Source organism: Schistocerca piceifrons, chromosome 1 (genome assembly GCF_021461385.2).
Source record: "Schistocerca piceifrons isolate TAMUIC-IGC-003096 chromosome 1, iqSchPice1.1, whole genome shotgun sequence".
In the NCBI taxonomy this organism is placed as follows: Eukaryota; Metazoa; Arthropoda; class Insecta; order Orthoptera; family Acrididae; genus Schistocerca; species Schistocerca piceifrons.
Genome location: NC_060138.1, coordinates 875,735,032 through 875,758,842, shown reverse-complemented (window position 1 = coordinate 875,758,842; position 23,811 = coordinate 875,735,032). Strand labels below are relative to the sequence as shown.

Below are 23,811 nucleotides of genomic sequence, written 5' to 3'. Positions count from 1 at the left end.
AGCAATTTGTGGTAGGACTGCTGTTCTGTCACGTTGGGCTTCGGGCGTCGTTGGTCCAGTTCTAGCATTATCTTTTTCCGGCCGCAGTGACGTCGCAGATTTGATGTTTTACCGGATTCCTGATATTCACGGTACACTTGTGAAATGGTCGTAGGGGAAAATCCATATTGCATCGATACCTCGGATATGCTGTGTTCCTAACCTGTCATTGTAGCAGCAGTAACGTATCTAACAATTGCGCCAGACACTTGTTGTCTTATATAGGCCTTTCCGACAGCAAAGCCGTATTCTGTTTGTTTACATTGTATTTGTACAGAAACCAGATGGTGGTTATAAGAGTCAAGGGGCATGAAAGGGAAGCAGCGGTTGGGAAGGGAGTGAGACAGGGTTGTAGCCTCTCCCCGATGTTATTGAATCTGTATATTGAGCAAGCAGTAAAGGTAACAAAAGAAAAATTCGGAGTAGGTATTAAAATCCATGGAGAAGAAATAAAAACTTTGAGGTTCGCCGATGACATTGTAATTCTGTCAGGAACAGCAAAGGACCTGGAAGAGCAGGTGAACGGAATGGACAGTGTCTTGAAAGGAGGGTATAAGATGAACATCAACAAAAGCAAAACGAGAATAATGGAATGTAGTCGAATGCTGAGGGTATTAGCTTAGGAAATGAGACGCTTAAAGTAGTAAATGTGTTTTGCTATTTGGGGAGCAAAATAACTAATGATGGTCGAAGTAGAGAGGATATAAAATGTAGAGTGGCAATGGCAAGGAAAGCGTTTCTGAAGAAGAGAAATTTGTTAACATCGAGTATAGACTTAAGGGTCAGGAAGTCTTTTCTGAAAGTATTTGTACGGAGTGTAGTCATGCATGGAAGTGAAACGTGGACGATAAATAGTTTAGACAAAAAGAGAATAGAAGCTTTCGAAATGTGGTGCTACAGAAGGATGCTGAAGATTAGATGGGTAGATCACATAACTAATGAGGAAGTACTGAATAGAATTTGTGGCATAACTTGAGTAGAAGAAGGGATCGATTGGTAGGGAATATTCTGAGGCATCAAGGGATCGCCAATTTAGTATTGGAGGGCAGCGCAGTGGATAAAAATCGCAGAGGGAGACCAAGAGATGAATTCAGAAGGATGTAGGTTGCAGTAGGTACTGGGAGATGAAGATGTTTGCACAGGATAGAGTAGCATGGAGAGCTGCGTCAAACCAGTCTCAGGACTGAAGACCACAACAACAACAACAGCAACATTGTATTTGAATACGCATGCCTATACCAGTTTCTTTGGCGCTTCAGTGTTTACTGAGTAGATCAAACAAACAATATCCAAAAATGTGTCGTTATCCCACTCACTGTTTACTGACTACTGTCAAGGTAGTCTCATATCGACTTGTGACTAGAATGCCACCGTACCAGTGGACTTGTATGCGCCAGTCCAATCTACACAAGATTTCGTGGGACTAATGTCGGAACGAGCACCTTTTTCTACTTCTATTGTGTCCGGGTTTTAAAGCGAGCTAGCCCACAGTGCGACGGGACTAGTTGTAGCGGATGATCGTCCCAGGCGCCGTCGCGTTAAGGCCAGGAAGCCGACGCGCTTCGGCTATCGGCAGACGGGCCACCGTGCAGCGCACTGGCCGTGATTTCCGGCGGCCGGCGAGCAGATAAGCCCAGAGTCGAGACCGGGGCCTTGCAGGCGTCGACCGGGTTCTAGGTCGCCGTTTCCTCGGCGGCGCCTTAGCTGGCCGCGCCGGAAGGACGCGCCTCTGATGGCTCGGGCATGTCTCGAACCTCGGTTCACGGGCTGACGAGCGTCGATTCTCTCGTCGAGGTTCGCTATGCTCCGCTGAAGGCATGCGCCAGTGCCGCAATGCAACAATTTTCTCTTGAGAAATGTGACAGACTTGTTCTCCGCGCTGAAATGGAAGGGAGGAATTTTAGGGTTTTTCGTACAGTCGACAACGAGGTACGGAGGACACGATCGGACAGAAGAAGAATCGGCGCAGGAAATCGGTTCTATCTTCCGCTAAGAAACCGAGTGAGGTAGTGCAGTGTTATCACAGTGAACTCGCAATTAAAAGACCAGTGGTTCAAATCCCCGATCGGCCATGCTGATTGAGATTTTCCGTGGTCTCTTCAGCAGTGCTTTCATCTTTCGGCCAATATGACATGAAGAGGAGTTTGTTATTACATAACGTTTTTATAATTAATGACTTAAGTTTTTCTATAAAGCCCACATAGGTAAAAGATACTATTTTTCTTAGAGATATACAGAGAGAGAAAGAAACTTCCGCTTCTTATAACATAACTTGTTACACTTGTGTCAATGGTTCAAATGGCTCTGAGCACTATGGGACTTAACATCTGAGGTCATCAGTCCCCTAGACTTAGGGACATCACACACATGCATGCCCGAGGCAGGATTCGAACCTGCGATCGTAGCAGCAGCGCGGTTCCGGACTGAAGCGCCCATTACCGCTCGGCTACACTTGTGTCCCTTGGGTCTATATTATCTGTGTGTTTAAAATTCACAATGTGTACATATAACGTTAGTTATTTGGATCTGTCTGAGATACATGCATAATGTTCTTTTTTAAAATAAATAACAAAGCAGGTTTTGCTTGTTTATTGTTGAAAGGTACGAAGTTACTCAGCAATACAGTAGGTTCTAACTTTAACGGCATTATTGCTACCAGTACTGTTTCATCAAGTGTTTGATACGGGCACACTATCTAACTTTCCATGTATCTAATATAGTAATTTCTGCGCAGCCAACATGACGAAACGATTTCTTTCTGATGAGCAGTTGAAAGCTCTAGTAACCGCATCCGACAGTGTGGACAATATCTCTGAAGAAGAAAATCACACCAGTGACGATAGCATTCATCGGGCATCTGAATTAGAAGATGCTTCGGATTCTGATACCCGCATGGCAATGAGCAAGTGGTGCAGGTGGTTCAGTTACAAGACGAAAATATTATGTGGAACTTAGATGCTTTTCCACACACTGGAATACCATCCAGTGCAAATGTTATACAACTGACTCCCCCCTCCAACAAGATATGCCATGTCCAGAAGTAAAATCCTCTTTCTGTTCAGAGTATTGCAAGGGTCAAACAATTTATGGTGACAACAGGGAAGAATCAGGTGAAATCACACTTTAATCCTACACTGGTTTTTATTACTCATTGCTGTGTGTAAATCATAAGATGACTCAACAAAAAGACTATGGAAGCAAGTAGAACCATCGTTCCTAACATAATGCAACCGAATCAATTCTTTTGAAGTCAAAAGTGGATGGAAATACTTTTGAAACTATGAAATGCTGGTAGAAACGTAACCGTAATGTGCAAACAGAAAGTGTATTTAAAATTATAATACCTTTTAAAAAACTTGTTAGTATAGTGTCGATAAACACCAATCGCGTCATTATGACCGGAAAGAACACGTGTGTACGGCTTTTTAAGGAACGGAGCACGGTTAAATCGCTCAGGCAAAAGCTGGGACAGTTCCTTCACAATGGACGTGGCGGGATTTCCTCTCCTATCCTTCCTCTAATTCGAGACTGTGCACTCCATACTTAATTACCTCATTCCCGAAGAGGCGTTCTAAGCAATGATCTTCCTTCCTATCTTCCTTACTGAATGAACCATCCTGACACACGCCTTATGCAATTTTAGGAAATCTGTGTGAATGCGGAAAAATTCAAGCAAAGTTAACCTGCCGCCAAAATGCAGTGCAGCGTCACGTGAAGGGACACCTGCTAGCCACGATCAACGCAAACACACTGACAGAATACTATGTTAAAAAAATCAGCCACTGCTAAAAGCTACTTAATGTTTGTGAAATGGTGTTCAGTTTGTTTTACTACAGCTGTTTCTTTGATTTTATGAAGTACACTGCTCTCGAACAAAACAAATGCATAAGATAACTATGACGTTACCACAGTTTTACTTCCTAATACCTCCTGCCGAAATCAAGAACGATGTGCCTATGCCATTATTGTTGTGCATTTAACTGTGTAGTTGCGGTTTCTAATCCGACGACTGGTTTGATGCCGCTCTTCGCTACACTCTACCTTCTGCGAGGCTCTTCATCTCGGCTTCAAGAGTCAGTTACTACTGAAACTGACATCTATTTGTATACGCGAGAGCGTGGTGGTGGTGGTTAGTGTTTAACGTCCCGTCGACAACGAGGTCATTAGAGACGGAGCGCAAGCTCGGGTTAGGGAAGGATTGGGAAGGAAATCGGCCGTGCCCTTTCAAAGGAACCATCTCGGCATTCGCCTGAAACGATTTAGGGAAATCACGGAAAACCTAAATCAGGATGGCCGGAGACGGGATTGAACCGTCGTCCTCCCGAATGCGAGTCCAGTGTGCTAACCACTGCGCCACCTCCGCGAGAGCGTACCATGACAGCCCTTTTCCATTTTTACTTCTACACACATCCTTCCATTACCAAATTGATAATTTCTTGACGTATCAATATAAGTCGTACTATACCATCCCTTCCCTTATTTACGGAATGTGTGAATTTGGAGTATGTGGGCACTAAACTTATTACGACTTTTTGCATTATATTTCAAGTTTCAACAGACCAAAGTACAGACCGCTACGGTCGCAGGCTCTAATCCTGCCTCGGGCATGGATGTGTGTGATGTCCTTAGGTTAGTTAGGTTTAAGAAGTTCTAGGTTCTAGGGGACTGATGACCTCAGAAGTTAAGTCCCATAGTGCTCAGAGCCATTTTGAACCAAAGTACAGCATAAATGAACAGCGGCAAATGTCGTTCCGTAAACTCAAAATTCACACATTTTCTGATATATATTTCCAGAAGAAATGAAGAAAACCCCTCTATGACACTGTTGACTTGCTTCTACTTCGTGCCCCACGTCAAACCTACATCCCACGAGAGCCCACGGAGTTACGCTTCTACATGTCTCCGCACTGGTTTTATCTTCACAGTTCAGCGAGGACTGGATGAGACACTGGCACAAAGCCATAAAATTAAAAGACAGTCTTTTCCCCTGGCTTCCGGGCACGGCAGAAATGTTCGCTTATCAGCAGTAAGGCCGTGCAAGTCGCACGTCGTCTGACGAAATGATTCATCACTCAGTGTTAGTGTAGCGAATGATCTGATCCTTGCCCCAAATCCGTGACAGTAGCACATCGACGAGCTGGTTTTAAATCTATCCAGTCCGCGGAAAAGTCAACTCTTTATGTTTTCCTAGCTACCTTTCTCTTCTTGTTTCAGTAACGTGAAGAATTCGAGAAGCCGATTTCGATTTTCGTCGCTAAATATTCAATCTGTCTCTCGCTAAAACGAGTTGCTGATGATCAAACTTTCGCGATTCGGGTCCCACCCTGAACACAGGTGTGTGTTTAATCTCTATTCCTTCTTCTACTTGATATCTCGTCTTGTATTCTGACATGAGATGTGTACTTTTTTCTGTTCTCACGGTAAAAATAAAAACGCGTTGTAGATACAGCACACTGCACCATCTTCTGTGTAAATCAGCATCACAGTTCTTAGGACAGTCAGGGAGTCGGAGGAGCTCTCTCTTTCTTCGTCTGTGTAAATACTGAATACCCAGAAGGAATGAACCGGAAGAACTACAATCGTAATTCTACGCTCCTCGTCGATACCAAATGTTGCCTGACGTACAATATACAGGGCTGGTGGAAAGCGAGACTGGCGGTTGTTCGTTACCAGACTTGCATCACGAAATATTAACCTACAGAGGCAGAACAGAAGCGATGGGAGGAGCGTATGGAATATACAAGGTGAAGTATACTCGTAGATCTGTAGATCCGATATAATTAAATTTTCCTCAAGATATTTGAGTCTCGTCTTTATTTACGATTACGATGAAAGCTGAAGAAAGAAATAAATAAAAAAAAACGGCAGAACTGAAAATTTGGTGTCAAAGTAAAAGTCACGATTCCTGTACTGAACAGTAGCGGCAGAAAATGACAATTTCACGTGACGGTACGGTGCACGAAAACTACTACAGTTATGCGATTTGTCTGCCTCCACAGCTAGAAGAGTTGCGTAGGATCGTGGACAGAGTACGCATATTCTCGCACTAAGCCAAAGACGCCTCCAGCCACTGCTGGTCCGTCAGTATCGTCTGTTAGCACACATCACCTTTTCAGATGCATCTCGGTTCCGTCTGGACCACGACAATGGTGGAGTGTGCGCGACATGTTATGGAGAGGAACGCCATGCTCCAGAGTAGGTAAAGAATTCGAGAGGACGGAGGGTCAAAATTATTCTGGTTTTCCGTGATTTCATTAAATCACTTGAATCGAAAGCCGGGATGGTTCCGTTGAAAGGGCACTGCTGATTTTGCTCCCCCATCATTCCACAACCCGAGCTTGTCCTCCGATCCTAATCTCGATGTCAACTACGTGACATTAAATCTCAATCTTCTTCCTTCCGGCGTAGACTGCCCTCCTCCTTAGCTGTGTGGTCAGCGTGTCTGACTGCCATTCAGTGGAACCGGATTCGATTCTCGGAGACTGGGTATTGCGTTGTCCTCATCATCAACATCACGCAGGTGGCCCGATGAGGCGTCAAGTAGAGAGACTAGTAACGTGGCGGCCAAGCTTCCCCAGGTGGGTCATCACTGCCATACGATCATCATCATCGCCATCCGGAGTAGACTACAGCATCATGCGGCACGACCATGTACACTACAAATATTTACGAAAGGCAGTCAAAATTTTAATTACCGAGTTTTAAGCACGAAAAATTATTTTTTTCTTTGAATGCACGTGCAGATCTGCTGTCCCAGTACACGCTGAAATCGGAAATCTGGGTGCTATAAAGCCGCAGCACGCCGCAAAAGAAGTCAAAACAAAATTGCACAAGCCAAGTACAGTGTAGTAGGGTCCAGTAATTTATTCTCGCCTGTGGTCTAGGGGGTAGCGTCTTTGATTATTAATCAAAATGTCCTCTTAAAATTTGATTAATAATCAGCATTTACAGCCGAAGATTTCCGGCATCAGAAGTCCCCCTCATTCTGCCAACGGCCTTGTCAAAGAGGCGGAGGAGCGGACAGAGGCTCAGGGCACTCTCTTGTCCTTGGGGTGGGAAACTGCGCGTAAAGGCGGGAGAATCAGCAATGATCAACGGCATGAGAACGCAGATGGCAATGGAAACCACTGCAGTAAAGACACATAACGTGTATCCACACGACATTTGGCTTGTAATTGAAAAAGTGTCATGATGATCTCTCCATTGGCAAAAAATTCCGGAATAGTCCCCAACTCGGATCTCCGGGAGGGGACTGCCAAAGGGGAGGCGACCATGAGAAACAGATTAAATATGAGAAAAAGATTAAATAACCAATCAAAGGATAACGTTCTACGAGTCGGGGCGTGCAATATCAGAAGCTTGAACGTGGTAGGGAAGCTAGAAAATTTGAAACGGGAAACGCAAAGGCTAAATCTAGGTATAGTAGGAGTCGTGAAGTGAAATGGAAAGAAGACAGGGTCAGTGAAGTGAAATGGAAAAAAGACAATGATTTCTGGTCGCATGAGTATGGAGTAATATCGACAGCAGAAGAAAATGGTATAACGGGAGTAGGATTAGGAATAGGAAGGTAGAGCACTGAGTGTGTTACTGTGAACAGTTCAGTGATAGGGTTGTTGTTATCAGAAACGACAGCTAAACCAACACTGACAACGATAGTTCAGGTATACATGCCGACGTCGCAAGCTGACGATGAAGAGATCGAGAAAATACATGTGAGGATATTGAAAGGACAATACAGTACGTAAAGGGTGATGAAAATCTAATAGTGATGGAGAACTGGAATGCAACTGTAGGGAAAAGGAGTAGAAGAGAAGGTTACAGGACAACATGGGCTTGGAACAAGGAATGAGAGAGGAGAAAGACTAATTTTCTGTGATAAATTTCAGCTAGTAATTGCGAATAATCTCTTCAAAAAGGAGGAGGTATACTTGGAAAAGGCCGTGGGATACAAGAATATTTCAGTTAGATTACATCATGGTCAGGCAGAGAAACCGAAATCATATACTGGGTTGTAAGGCGTACACAGGAGCAGATACAGACTCACAATCAGACCACTACGTAGTTGCGGTGAAGAATAGGTTGAAGTTTAAGAGATTAGTCAGAATAACCAATACGCGAAGAAGCGGGATACAAAAGTACTAAAGAATGACGAAATACCCTTGAAGTTATCTAAGGCTATACAGAAGCAATCAGGAACAAATGATAATTAACTGAAACCCTCAGCTGCCGACAAGTGTTGTTAATATACCTCGATGGGGACAGCTGAAAATCTGTGCCCCGACCGGGACTCGAACCCGGGATCTCCCGCTTACATGGCAGACGCTCTATCCATCTGAGCCATCTAGTGGACTGATGACCTCAGAAGTTAAGTCCCATATTGCTCAGAGCCATTTGAACCATTTTGAACTGTTCTCGAAAGAACAGATACCATTGATGACCCGTGCAGCTTCTCTAGAATAAATGATAATTAATTGAAACCCTCGGCTGACGGCAGCTACCGACAGCCACACCAGGACGATGGTCGTCTCCACAAACGCCGCCAACGAGGTGAACGCGGCTTGAAATGTGCAGCACGCCAAGGCAGCACGCTGGAGGTAGCAGTAGTATGCTGTGGGAGATGTTCTCCGGCGCTTGCATGGGACCTGCGGCAGTAATCGAAGACAAGCTGACAGCTGCGAACCATCTGCATCCGTTCATGCTTCACGTCTTCCCCGACGGCGATGTCATCTTGAGCATCCATGTTTCAGAACCGAAGCTGCGCTACAGTAATTTAAGGAGCATAAGCTAGGCGCAAATTGAGAAGTGTATAGCACGTGTGACGTGACACGACACTACAGCGCGACACGCACGTTCCGCACGGGTCGCGCGAGTCCAGTGCATATTGCGACGCGTACACCATACTACGCACGCGCCGACTGGCGACGCTCTGCGCTGACTGAACGAAGCGCGCGCAACCTCTTATCTTTCTCAAACGATTTTACAGGAACTATTCTCTGAAAATATAAGATTTTTGCCTTACGTGTAGCGTTATACGTATGTCAGCTTCGTGACGAAGTGCCCATCACCTCGCTAATGACCATTCTTATTGTAATGTACACATTTTAGTAAGACACTACGCAAAACTCAAAAAGTTTGCAACGAAAATTAGGGGTCGCTATGATTTTATGTTTGGTGCGTATTAACCCTATGTTGCTGCGTATGAAATTTAGCTAACATACTGAATATTTGTTTAGACTTGGGAGGAGATCTCTATCTGCCTCCGATCTCGAGAAAATGGATCCCATGCAGCGCGCTCACTTCCGATCTCAGGCCCGCGAGAATGAAATACTCGCAACATCTCTAGTATCTCCTAAACCGCTCGAGACATCGAAACGAAAGTTTGGCGAATGATAGCACACAAGGAGGAGAGTGTTTTGCCAATTATTAAACACACGGAACTTTCTTATCTATGGCGATATATCACTTCTTATACTTCTTTTATTGTTTATTTCACTCCAGTGACTGTAATTTTTTAAGAGTTATCGACAGCTAGCGAAACAAGAGCTTCCTAGTATGAAAATAAAAAGGAAATTTCTTCTATTATGTTACTGCAAACCGATACTACGAGGTTTTTCGTAAGCTATTGAGCTCTGTGATTGCCAATTACTTGTTTAATGAGGCCCTCCGTTTCGGAATTCTGTCTGAATAGCTGATGTGAGATGAGTTTGGCAAATTACATTGTGACAAAGGAAGTACAATTAAACCAGTCACCAAGAGAAATGTGGCCTTTACTCATAAATGGTGATGCTTCTTCGAATGAGAAAAGGTTAACAACTCACACAAAAACAGATTGGCAGTTCTGTTGGAATTTTGGTGGAATCCTCGTAACCCATCGTATTTTTAACACTGAGCGACTGGAATGGAAACTTACCAAAGGATTTTATTCCTTCTCTTGATCTGAGCAGTATTAAAATAATGACGAGCGTTCCTTCCGGCGGAATGATAGGCACATGCCAGATACTGTTTACTCACCTAGGGCTTGCCAAACTGACAATGCGTGATCGCGAATAAAATAGTTGTTATTGAGAAAAGTAAACAATTGATCTGTCGCACAACACAATGGTCAGTGTATTGTCAGACGCGAAGGATAATGCGCGCGACAGGAATGCACAAGCTAGCCATGTGTGCCTTGTGAGATGCAGTTCGAAAAACATTGTCATGAAAGTAGATCTGCCTTTGTCAGCAGCACATTTCAACAAATTAAATATATCTAATCATAACAATCTTTAAGGATATTCCTACTTTCCGAATAATACCGGCCATTTTCTTCATTTGTGTAGCCTGTTGTTGTATAATTAGTTTATTAATGCTGATAATGTCCATGCAACAATTGAAATGCTTTTTCTCATCACGACGAACCAATTAAAACATTGATATTTGTGACTGCTTTTCGACTGTTTCTAGCTTGCAGTGGAAATATGTTGTTCACGTGCATGTAGTACAGTGTGTCGTATTACATTATTACACTCCTGGAAATTGAAATAAGAACACCGTGAATTCATTGTCCCAGGAAGGGGAAACTTTATTGACACATTCCTGGGGTCAGATACATCACATGATCACACTGACAGAACCACAGGCACATAGACACAGGCAACAGAGCATGCACAATGTCGGCACTAGTACAGTGTATAGCCACCTTTCGCAGCAATGCAGGCTGCTATTCTCCCATGGAGACGATCGTAGAGATGCTGGATGTAGTCCTGTGGAACGGCTTGCCATGCCATTTCCACCTGGCGCCTCAGTTGGACCAGCGTTCGTGCTGGACGTGCAGACCGCGTGAGACGACGCTTCATCCAGTCCCAAACATGCTCAATGGGGGACAGATCCGGAGATCTTGCTGGCCAGGGTAGTTGACTTACACCTTCTAGAGCACGTTGGGTGGCATGGGATACATGCGGATGTGCGTTGTCCTGTTGGAACAGCAAGTTCCCTTGCCGGTCTAGGAATGGTAGAACGATGGGTTCGATGACGATTTGGATGTACCGTGCACTATTCAGTGTCCCCTCGACGATCACCAGTGGTGTACGGCCAGTGTAGGAGATCGCTCCCCACACCATGATGCCGGGTGTTGGCCCTGTGTGCCTCGGTCGTATGCAGTCCTGATTGTGGCGCTCACCTGCACGGCGCCAAACACGCATACGACCATCATTGGCACCAAGGCAGAAGCGACTCTCATCGCTGAAGACGACACGTCTCCATTCGTCCCTCCATTCACGCCTGTCGCGACACCACTGGAGGCGGGCTGCACGATGTTGGGGCGTGAGCGGAAGACGGCCTAACGGTGTGCGGGACCGTAGCCCAGCTTCATGGAGACGGTTGCGAATGGTCCTCGCCGATACCCCAGGAGCAACAGTGTCCCTAATTTGCTGGGAAGTGGCGGTGCGGTCCCCTACGGCACTGCGTAGGATCCTACGGTCTTGGGATGCATCCGTGCGTCGCTGCGGTCCGGTCCCAGGTCGACGGGCACGTGCACCTTCCGCCGACCACTGGCGACAACATCGATGTACTGTGGAGACCTCACGCCCCACGTGTTGAGCAATTCGGCGGTACGTCCACCCGGCCTCCCGCATGCCCACTATACGCCCTCGCTCAAAGTCCGTCAACTGCACATACGGTTCACGTCCACGCTGTCGCGGCATGTTACCAGTGTTAAAGACTGCGATGGAGCTCCGTATGCCACGGCAAACTGGCTGACACTGACGGCGGCGGTGCACAAATGCTGCGCAGCTAGCGCCATTCGACGGCCAACACCGCGGTTCCTGGTGTGTCCGCTGTGCCGTGCGTGTGATCATTGCTTGTACAGCTCTCTCGCAGTGTCCGGAGCAAGTATGGTGGGTCTGACACACCGGTGTCAGTGTGTTCTTTTTTCCATTTCCAGGAGTGTACATCCCTATCAGGGTAATCACAGTGAAACTTCTATACTTCAGATCTTGGACGCTTTTTACCAGATGCACAAAGGGATCACACCTGTGGAGATTATCCCTTTCTAAATTTTTGTAACAGATCGTACAGATACACTAGCTTACTAGGCAGCGAGAAGATAACCTTGCTTTATTTTCCTGCCTTGATTCTTAATCACATGATTTTATAATATTCCTTGCTTCCTTATTCACTACCCTCTGTCCCTTCTTGCGATCTGAAAACATCGCGGAGGCATAGGGTGCAATTCCAGCGGCCAATGGCTCATCAGTTACTGAAGTATACATTTTTCTTGACAGAAGAAAAACAAAACAAAACTATGCACATATAAGTAACAGAAAAGTATAACGTGCTAACGAAGAAAGCTGGAGCGTTTAAATGGCGAAAATCGAAACACTACCCAAAGGCAATAAAATTCAGTACACAGTAAGGCAAAATTTATCGTATGGGCAATATTACCACTGCTCATATGCGCCGTTCCGATGTGAGCATATGGCCGGGCTACTTTTCCGCTCCCCGCCACAAATTTCCCACGGTGCTAGCGATGCAAGCGCGACGGGCGGCGCGAGAAACTGTGCCTCAACCACAACGCCGCGCGATCTGTCGCAGGCACGTGTCGCGTCCTAGTCGCGTCGCGTCGCAATTTGCGCGGTCCCATTTGAACCTGTGATGTTACAAAAACACGCACTGCGGTGCGTCGCGCCACACGCGCTATACGCGTCTCAATTTGCGCCTAGCCCTACAGTGCTCAGCGTCTCTGCAATCAAGTTAGCCTGATGTAAATCCTATGGAACCCACATGGGTTGCTAGCGGTCGCCATTGCCACGTTCTAAAATCAGCGGTCGATTATTTACGCGGAACTTTGCCACATACCCCCACAAACCTACCAACAAACTGACGAATCCAAACTGTCCGAATAAGTGATGTATTTCGTAGCAAAGAAGGACAAACAAGGTATTAGACAGGTGGTCCTAATGTTTTGGTTCATTTGGGCGTAAACGACGTAATTTCGAAGTTAACGTGCCGTGCAGTAAAGAAAAACTGTAACCTCCTGTTCTCTCTGTTTAATGTGAATGTTAGTTCTGAACATCATATACGCCTCGTGTGTTGTCGACCGAACGATCACAAAAGTCGATAGCTGTTTTCGTCTTCGATACAGCGTGTGACGTCACGTTGCAAGAAATGTTGTGAACTGCAGGTTAACTTATATTTTCGAGGCCGCCATCAGGCTGCGGGCTGGCTGCGGCTCGTGGCGTGCCGTGAAGACAGCGCCGGAGCCCCCGCGCACCTGTGTGTTCCCGCGAGCGGCTCTCCAGCTGTAGCGGCCGCCTTTGTCAATACGGAGCCGCCGCGGGCGCCGGCCGCTGCCTCGCCGTGGGAAAGCACGTCTGCGAGCCCGGCGCCGCAACACGTGCGCTTCACAGGCCCCGTAAACACCGGCCTCTCCACAAGACAATCGCCAGCTTACGTCGCTTTGCACTCACCACAGCATCCGGGTACATTAATCTCTTTCTATATTTGAGCTCCGCAAGCCACCTGACGGTGGTGGAAGGCACTTCGGGTACCGTTACCATTTTCCTATTCTACTGGTGAAGGATGCGTTACGTACGTATACCACAGGAGTTGGTTCAGCATATCCATAACACTCTCGTGAATACTGTAAAGGGTCGTTCACTCGAGAATTGGCAAGCCAATCAAGCAAAATCATCGTGAGCATTGAGGCAACCACCCAGTCGATGAACCAGGTTGAAGATACCCGTCGGTGCTTATTTAGTCGTATCGAAGTCACGCTACGTTGCATATAAACTGCAGCAAGGCCCTCAAACAGAAAAATTTTGATCGCCCCTTCTACATCTACGCGATTACTCTGCTATTCAAAATAAAGTGCCAGGCAGAGGGTTCAATGAACCACTTTCATCCTTTCTCTCTACAGTTCCACTCTCGAACGGCACGCGGGAAAAACGAGCACTTAAATATTTCTGTGTGAACCCTGATTTCTCTTATTTTATCGTGATGATCTTTTCTCCCTATGTAGATGGGTGCCAACAGAATGTTTTCGCAATCGGAGGCGAAAACTGGTGATTGAAATTTCATGGGCCGGCCGGTCTGGCCGAGCGGTTCTAGGCGCTTCAGTCTGGAACCGCGTGACCGCTACGGTAGCAAGTTCGAATCCTGCCGTGGGCATGGATGTGTGTGATGTCCTTAGGTTAGTTAGGTTTAAGTAGTTCTAAGTTCTATGGGACTGATGACCTCAGATGTTAAGTCCCATAGTGCTCAGAGTCATTTTTGAAATTTCATGAGAAGATCCCGTCGCAACGAAAAACGCCTTTGTTTTAATGATTGCCACTCCAGTTCACGTATCATGTCTGTGACACTATCTCCCCTATTTCGCGACAAGTCAAAAGGAGCTGTCCTTCTTTGTACTTTTTCGATGTCATCCGTGAGTCCCACCTGATGCGGATCCCAAACCGCACAGCAATACTCCAGAATAAGGCGGACAAGCGTAGTGTAAGCAGTCTCTTTGGTAGACCTGTTGCACCATCTATGTGTTCTGCCAATGAATCGCAGTCTTCGGTTTGCTCTACCCACAATATTATTTATGTGATCGTTCCAATTCAGGTTATTTGTAATTGTAATCCCTAAGTATTTAGTTGAATTTACAGCCTTCAGTTTTGTGTGACTTATCACGTAATCGAAATTTAGCTTATTTCTTTTAGTACTCATGTGAATAACTTCACACTTTTCTTTATTCAGGGCCAATTGCCACTTTTCGCACCCTATAGATATCTTATCTAAATCACTTTGCAAGTCGTTTTGATCACCTGATGACTCTACAGGACTGTAAATGACAGCATCATTTGCAAACAATCTAAGACGGCTACTCAGATTGTCTCCTATGTCGTTAATATAGATCAAGAACTTCCTGGGGGTGCGCCGGATATTACTTCTGTTTTACTCGATGACTTTCCGTCTATTACTACGAGCTGTGACTTTTCTGACAGGAAATCCTGAATCCAGTCGCACAACTGAGGCGATACTCCGTGGGCACGCAGTTTACTAAGACGAAGCGCGCTGTTCTTCGTCATACATTCTTTATTTCTCCTATTAGACTGAGGACCAATATCCAAGAATCGGTCTTACAAGCCTCCTAATTCGTGGATGAACCCTGGCGTCTGTTTTTCCTACAGTTGGTTTATCTGGTCATTCCGCTTTAAGTGTCTTCAGATAGTTACTCCAAGTATCTTACGGTTATTACCGTTTCCAGTGATTTTTCGCCAACAGCGTAATCGCCTATCTATGCGCTGTACATGAAACTTATTTATTCCTGCATCAATGGTCAATCCTTTTCAGATTTTCCTGCATTTCGCTACAGTCTTCTGATGTTGCAATCTTGCTGTAAACGAAAGAATTGATTGCGAACAGTCAAACAGAGCTTCCTTGCTATCCCTGGATCATTTTTATACACAGAGGTGAGGGAAGTCATAGGATACCTCCTAATATCGAGTTTCTTGAGAATGTCTTTATTCTATGACACGAATAGTTTCGGCGTGGCATTACCGCCACCCTCTGGTCCCACCGCTGCTAAAAGAATATTCGATTTCCTTGGCGCATTTACTGTGGGATCCTTGTTACTAGCACACGTGGACTAGCTTTCATCAAGAATTTATACTAGACGCCGTGTTGTCTCCAATTTTCGTAGTTTCATTTGAATGGAAGAGAAGATTTTTTTTCAAGCTGCTCACCATCACTGCAAAAGATATTTATCAACAGGACCTAAACATGAGCAACTCCATATCTTACAGAAAATTTCATAATAGCAAAAACTTAAAGTGTGTAACTTGTGTTTACTTTCTGACATAAACTGGCAGTCACATTAAGATTTCTGGCCACTGGGAAAACATATGCAACAAGAACTGCAGCAAATACATTATTTGTAATAAATAACATCGGCTTTTGAAATAATATTTCTATTAAGTGAATAAGAAAGACCCAGAATCTTTTAGAAAACGAAAGATGAAAAAAATTGGGCGGCGGTGGTTTTTTTTTTTTTTTTTTTTTTTTTTTTTTTTTTTTTTTTTTTTTTTTAAAATCTTACGGGACTTAACTGCTAAGGTCATCAGTCCCTGGGCGGCGGTGGACGCGAACCTGCCACTTCTCTGTTCACAGCTCACGACGCTGTCAAAATGGTTCAAATGGCTCTGAGCACTATGGGACTCAACATCTTAGGTCATAAGTCCCCTAGAACTTAGAACTACTTAAACCTAACTAACCTAAGGACATCACACACACCCATGCCCGAGGCAGGATTCGAACCTGCGACCGTAGCAGTCCCGCGGTTCCGGACTGCAGCGCCAGAACCGCTAGACCACCGCGGCCGGCCCACGACGCTGTCAACTGCGTTACACTTTGAAGTGCCGGGCCTCCTAACATTACATACACTGTCTAAAGATGGTATCTATAAAAGTCATTATTTGATAAATAATATGTAAAATGTACCAAAAAGTCGCGCTTTTGATAGATCATCATAGTGCCTACCACTGAAAAGGTACACTTTCGTAGCACAGAAGTTGCAAAGCTAAAAACGTCAGCTACATATGAAGGGCTTATTTCAATAGTGGTACAAGTCCATTTTTGTTCATTCTGAGGTCCTAAAGTTAAATGAGCGCTGAAAAATGTGCAGTTGAGATACCAGAAATATTCGCGTATATATTCAAGTATATATATTGAATATTTCTGGTATCTCAACTGCACATTTTTCAGCGCTCATTTAACTTTAGAACTCTGTATCTTAGAATGAACAAAAATGGACTTGTACCACTACTGAAATATGCCCTTCATGTGTACCCTACCGATATATACACACTGTGGCTTAAACGACACGTTTTCGAGAGATCATCAATTTGGTTTGAAACAGCTTATATTCGTACACGTACTCTATGAGAAAGAAAACCCACCACATACGTTGTTTAACGCCATGCAATATGGCGCCTATTATGTCCGCTTGTGACGTAAAACGAAGCCGCATCTCATTGACCAAGTTCCTCTCCACGAGACATAAATCTGACATACCAGATCCCTTATTTCACGCTCCACAGTCTAGTGGTAGGATTTTGGAACATAAACTGTATTCGAACATTATGAAGTACCTCGAAGAAAACGATTTATTGACAAATAGTCAGCACGGATTCAGAAAATATCGTTCTTGTGAAACACAACTAGCTCTTTATGCTCATGAAGGAATAAGTGCCATCGACAGGGGATATCGAATTGATTCCATACTTTTAGATTTCCCTCAGGCTTTCGACACCGTTCCTCACAAGCGTCTCCTAACCAAACTGCGTGCCTACGGAGTATCGACTCAGTTGTGCGACTGGATTCGTGATTTCCTGTCAGAAAGGTCACAGTCCGTAGTAACAGACAGAAAGTCATCGAGTAAAACAGAAGTAATATCCGGCGTTCCCCAAGGAAGTGTTATAGGCCCTCTATTGTTCCTGATCTATATTAACGACATAGAAGACAATCTGAGTAGCCGCTTTAGATTGTTTGCAGGTGATGCTGTCACTTACTGTCTTGTAAAGTCATCAGATGATCAAAGCGACTTGCAAAATGATTTAGATATCTGTATGGTGCGAAAAGTGGCAATTGACCCTGAATAAGGAAAAGTGCGAAGTTATTCACATGAGTACTAAAAGAAATCAGCTAAATTTCGATTACGCGACAAGTCACACAAATCTGAAGGCTGTAAATTCAACTAAATACTTACGCATTACAATTACAAATAACCTAAATTGGAACGATTAGATAGGTAATGTTGTGGGTAGAGCAAACCAAAGACTGCGATTCATTGGCAGAACACTTATAAGTTGCAATAGGTCTACTAAAGAGACTGCTTACACCACGCTTGCCCACCATATTCTGGAGTATTGCTGTGCGGTGTGACATCCGCACCAGGTGGGTCTGATGGATGACGTCGAAAAAGTACAAAGAAGGGCAGCTCGTTTTGTATTATCGGGAAATAGGGGAGTTAGTGTCACAGACATGATACGTGAATTGGAGTGGCAATCATTAAAACAAAGGCGACGCGATCTTCTCATGAAATTTCAATCACCAGTTTTCTCCTCCGATTGCGAAAACATTCTGTTGGCACCCACCAACATAGTGAGAATTGCTCATCGCGATAAAATAAGATAAACCAGGCCGCGCACTGAAAAATTAAAGTGCTCGTTTCTCCCGCGTGCGTTCGAGAGAGGAACGGTAGAGAGACAGCTTGAAGGTGGTTCATTGAACCCTCTGCCAAGCACTTTATTGTGAATAGCAGAGTAATCATGTAGATGTGGAATTCAACACTGTAACGTTACCAGCTCCTCCTCCACGTGCGTTTTCACACCCCGTGACAGGTTGGCTGTAACAATCCTAGAAGCAGAATTACGCGTTGTTCTCGTGATGTGTCATGAGGATGTCAAACTTGTATTAAGCTCTGAGCGTGAGAACGGCAAGTTATAAAGCCGCCTGTAGAAGCGAGGAGGTGGCGCGTGGCCCTGGCTGCGTGCCTCGGCAGCAGCGGCAAGCGCGTGTCCAAGTGCCGCTTGCCCCGGCGCCTCGTCGCACGCACGGCTCGCTTTTCAGACGCGCTCTGCTCGCCACAGCCGCCCTCAGCCCGATACACCTGCCATTCCGGTTGTGCCACTTGTTGCAGCAAAAACAAAATTCTGCTTTGGTCCTTTGCCCACAGATGTCGTTATCAGTGGAACAATACTTATCGAATGTCTGAACATAAAAAATAGATAAAATCAGAAACAGGATTAAGAGTCGTCACTGAATAGCTATGAACCCATTGACCAAAAAACGGAAAAGAAAAGATTGTCATCTGAAGATCAGTGAGCCGTGGTAAGAATTACTGTTTTGAAGAGCACGCCGCAGCGCCTAGTGTGAAGCAGTCGCCCTTCGTTTTTGGCGGTGGCGCCGTTGTGGCAATCGCAGCTTTGGTGTCTGCCTCTAGTGGGAAAGGGGAAAGGCTGCCTGTTTGCATTTAATGGGCGCGATGAGTTCGCCAGTGGGTCAGTCTCTCGTCCCCAGCTTGCTAGTCTGTCTCTCGTCCGCATTTGTGAGGCAGTTAGTGTCTCTGTCGTCCGGAGTGCTAGTATCTCTTTCGTTCGGATCTACCTTCAAAGCCGGCAAAATGAGAGTCTTTCCACTCCGCCGGTCGGGGCTTAGTTCCAGCATCTGAGTCTGCGCCTTAGGCCGCCAGTTTGCTCAGGCAATGGTCGTTGGCGGTTGGATCGATCGGTTGGTCGGTCGCGCACTGAGACACAAGATGACTTGACCGCCTTGAGCGTCGGCGCATGTGAGGTCGCCACGTGAGTCCAGTGGGCCGCGGGGTATAGCGAGGAGTAGTGGCTTCGTGGTCGACACGAGAGCAACAGAAGTCAACCCACGACATCGCTCTGGCCGGTGCGAGCTGCGACGCCGTGAGACGGGAGATCGGCGCGCCTTCCTGCGCCCGTTGAAGCGGCTGACAGCGGACGGTTCGGGAGAGCGATTTGGGGGTGCTCTTCTCGAGAAATCGCAGTTCATTAGAACTTAAGTGATTGGTGATATGTTGTTTCATTTACTCTTGTTAAATTCTACTTGTGTGTTAACGAATTTATTGCTTGGAGAGTTACGGCCTAATTCCTGAAATATGTTTTGATGTTGTCCATCGTTTTGTGAGGCGGTATCTGTGTACTGTGGAGCATCTTAGCTTGTCTGGCCACCCTTGTAGAATTTTATGTAGGATTGAATTTCATGGGCTTTTATTTAAATGATCATTTTAGTATATAAAGTTGCCACCCTTTCACTGTAAGACTTTTCTTGGAAGTTAAAATCAAGTTGCATGGCAAAGCTAATATTTTAATTTTTAGTTTTTTTTGTACCATTTCCATCCCTCCCGCGGGAGTGCATAGTTTGTGTGCTTGTGTAAATTGTTTAAACCTTTAGTTTAAAGTAATCTGGTGTGTTGCAGATTTGCACCAGTTTGTGTGCTTGTGTAAATTGTTTAAACCTTTAGTTTAAAGTAATCTGGTGTGTTGCAGATTTGCACCAGTGTAGTCTTTCAGAGGCTGTTGTGAGCGGTCGTAACTACGGCCGTGTCAAAAGGGAGCGGCAAGGTTCTCTACCCGAAAGCTCATACAGTTAAAACTTGTTTCTTTCTTCCTCTGAATAAATTGTAACTTCGTATTTGGAGGGTGCTTTCTAATTATAATTTTAAATCTGTTTCTTTAAAAAAAAAAGCTTTTAGGCACTATTAAAGTGAATGAAATTCCCATTTGTTAAAAGGAATTTGCTTATGATTTCATCAGTTACTCCCTGGCAACTACTTCCATGCTTCCATAGTGTGATTAAATGTGTTAATGTTCTTGATGAATCGCTAGTAAATAAAATAAATTCTTAAGAATATTCTTGGAAAACAGATCACGGTTCAATCAGGATAGGTGTGCTTCGTCGAATTACTGCGAAGGTTCAGGCGTAGTATTCGTCACTATACCGCCTGTGTTTTATAGAGCTGAATTTGTTAATCACTTCTAAGACATTCCCTATTTGAGTCTGTTTCAAGGAGCCAATTTCCTCTCACGACACTGAGATATGGCCAGTTACTGGAGACAATGCACAAGGTCGTTTCTTTAATAGATTTTTTGGGTGGTGGTGATGGGCGGTGACACCACTCAGGGATTGGGCATTAGGCCTCTTCCCACAGACCAGCTGCTACCTAGGCGAAGAGATATCTCTGGTTGTGACTTGCATGTTGCCACGCCCTCCAGTCGGTACTGCCAGGTGATGTATCCCGACGATGCTGCTGTTTCTTTATTTGGGCAGCTCTTCATTTGGCCTCACGAATCTAAGTGGGTCTCGTGTCAGACTTCCCTATCGCAGAAAACATCTGAGGACACACCAGGAATCGAGCCCCGGGTATTTCCGGAACGAAAGCACCGACGCTAACCATCCTTTGGTTCTTTTCTTGCTGTCAGTTTCTTCGCCGATTTTCTGTCGCGCGAAATCTCTCGAACTCCATCGATGATATATTTACTCAGATTTTTACACTACTGGCCATTAAAATTGCTACACCAAGAAGAAATGCAGATGATAAACGGGTATTCAGGATAAATATATTGAACTAGAACTGACATGTGATTATATTTTCACGCAATTTGGGTGCATAGATCCTGAGAAATCAGTACCCAGAACAATCACCTCTGGCCGTAATAACGGCCTTGATACGCCTGGGCATTGAGTCAAACAGAGCTTGGATGGCGTGTACAGGTACAGCTGCCCATGCAGCTTCAACACGATACCACAGATCATCAAGAGTAGTGAATGGCGTATTGGACGAGGCAGTTGCTCGGCCACCATTGACCAGACATTTTCAATTGGTGAGAGATCTGGAGAATGTGCTGGGCAGGGAAGCAGTCGAACATTTTCTGTATCCAGAAAGGCCGGTACAGGACCTGCAACATGCGGTCGTGCATCATCCTGCTGGACTGTAGAGTTTCGCAGGGATCGAATGAGGGATAGAGCCACGGGTCGTAACACATCTTAAATGTAACGTCCACTCTTCAAAGTGCCGTCAATGCGAACAAGAGGTGACCGAGACGTGTAACCAATGACACCCCATACCATCAAGCCGGGTGATACGCCAGTATGGCGATGACAAATACACACTTCCAATGTACGTTCACCGCGATGTCGCCAAACACGGATGCGACCATCATGATGCTATGAACAGAACCTGGATTCATCCGAAAAAAATGACGTTTTGCCATTCGTGCTCCAGGTTCGTCACTGATTACACCATCGCAGGCGCTCCTGTCTGTGATGCAGCGTCAAGGGTAACTGCAGCCATGGTCTTCGAGCTGATAGTGCATGCTGCTGCAAACGTCGTCGAACTGTTCGTGCAGATGGTTGTTGTCTTACAAACGTCCCCATCTGTTGACTCTGGGATCGAGACGTGGCTGCACGATCCGTTATAGCCATGCGCATAAGATGCCTGTCATCTGGACTGTTAGTGATACGAGTCCGTTGGGATCCAGCGTGGCGTTCTGTATTACCCTCCTGAACCCACGGATTCCATGTTCGGCTAACAATCACTGGATCTCGAGCAACACGAGTAGCAATGTCGCGATATGATAAACCGCAATCGCGATAGGCTACAATCCGACCTTTATCAAAGTCGGAAACGAGGTGGTACGCATTTCTCCTCCTTACACGAGGCATCACAACAACTTTCACCAAGCAACGCCCGTCAACTGCTGTTTGTGTATGAGAAATCGGTTTCTCATGTCAGCACGTTGTTGGTGTCGCCACCGGCGCCAATCTTGTGTGAATGCTCTGAAAAGCTAGTCATTTGCATATCACAGCATCTTCTTCCTGTCGGTTAAATTTCGCGTCTGTAGCACATCTTCGTGGTGTAGCAATTTTAATGGCTAGTATTGTATTACAGAGGGTGGCCAGACCCCTGAGCAAACACTCTGAGCTATCGTGCCGGCACTCTTTGGCTACGGAGGCGAAGGCTTGCAATCGGAAAATTATTGATGCGGGAGAAGAACTGAAACATATCGTAAAATAGGCCTCGGTTTTAATCGTTCTGTCTGCCGTTCCGACAGATCTCTGGTGACACGTTACTACACCCAGAAATGCAATAAAAGAGGCCTTAAATACTGGTTACATGCCTGCCGCTGTAGGAACGCTCCATCGGTGGAGCGTGGGGGAAAAAAAACGAACATGGGCGCAGAATGTCCCGCCAAATGTTCGTCACGTCACGGCGCAGGCTCGCCTCACCTTGCGGTGCTGTGCTTTATGGCCTGGTCTCCTTGGAAGGCAGCTTTTGAATTACGGCCCATCGTAAATTCGTTAGCACGGTGGTTTAAAGTCAGCGCGGCCCCGCTATTCATGCAGCGTGCATTCATCACGCGTGGCAGTCCCTAAAATTAAATACCGAAATTCCTCTCTCGCTTCTTGATCGGACACAGTCCAATCGTGAAAAAGATAGAAAACCTCCGAGATGAGACCAGCACCAGAAAGGCGGGGAAGCGCAGTAATTAAAACCAGCAGCACACTCGCCTGCAATTGTTTTCTGCCGCTTATGAATACTGGGTTAAAACATAAATCGATTAATACAAAGTACTATCATCCTGAAAGAGACCGCGTAATCGAAGAAACGGCTGACCAGGATGTTCTATGCGTCTCTAGCAGACACTGGGCAAACAAGCGAGCCACGACCATAAATTCTTTCACTTGTTTACCTGGCTGGTTCCGAACGGTTGCCGATCCGAAGGAAGAAGAAAGAACCAGACTATCGCCCGCTGGCAACTAGAGGTACTGTCCGCCCTATGTTGTTCCTCGCGACGACTACGAATACCGTAAAAACGTAGGCGGACAGAACACTTACAGAGTCTTTCTTGTGTCTGCGATACAAGTTGTTCAGCGTATAATGACAGTTACTTGAGTACAGGGACACACGATGTATAACTTGAAATTCTGTTAGGAAGAATAAGTGCCCCTTTGTTAGGCACAAATACCGGATGATCAAAAAGTTCAGTTTTCAAATTTATACTGACTTTTTGATCACCCGGTACATTAAGAGTAACAAGTTTTTTTTTACAAATTAGCTATACAAAAGTAATATTTAATTGTGAAAGAGGTAAATAATTCCCAGGCATGTTTGATACAGCACTGAATGCAGTACATCTTCAGGCTTTATTTACAAACGTTCAATGTGGCTAACTTTTGTAACATGACATCTGTAATAAATATCCTGCCCAAATCCTACCAAGCATT

At 45.3% G+C, this 23,811-nt stretch overlaps 1 protein-coding gene across 1 annotated transcript in view; it reads right to left on the bottom strand.

Moving 5' to 3' along the window:
• LOC124716352 (protein sidekick) overlaps window positions 1-23,811 on the bottom strand; it is a 416,456-nt gene that overhangs the window by 142,431 nt on the left and 250,214 nt on the right. The window lies entirely within an intron of this gene.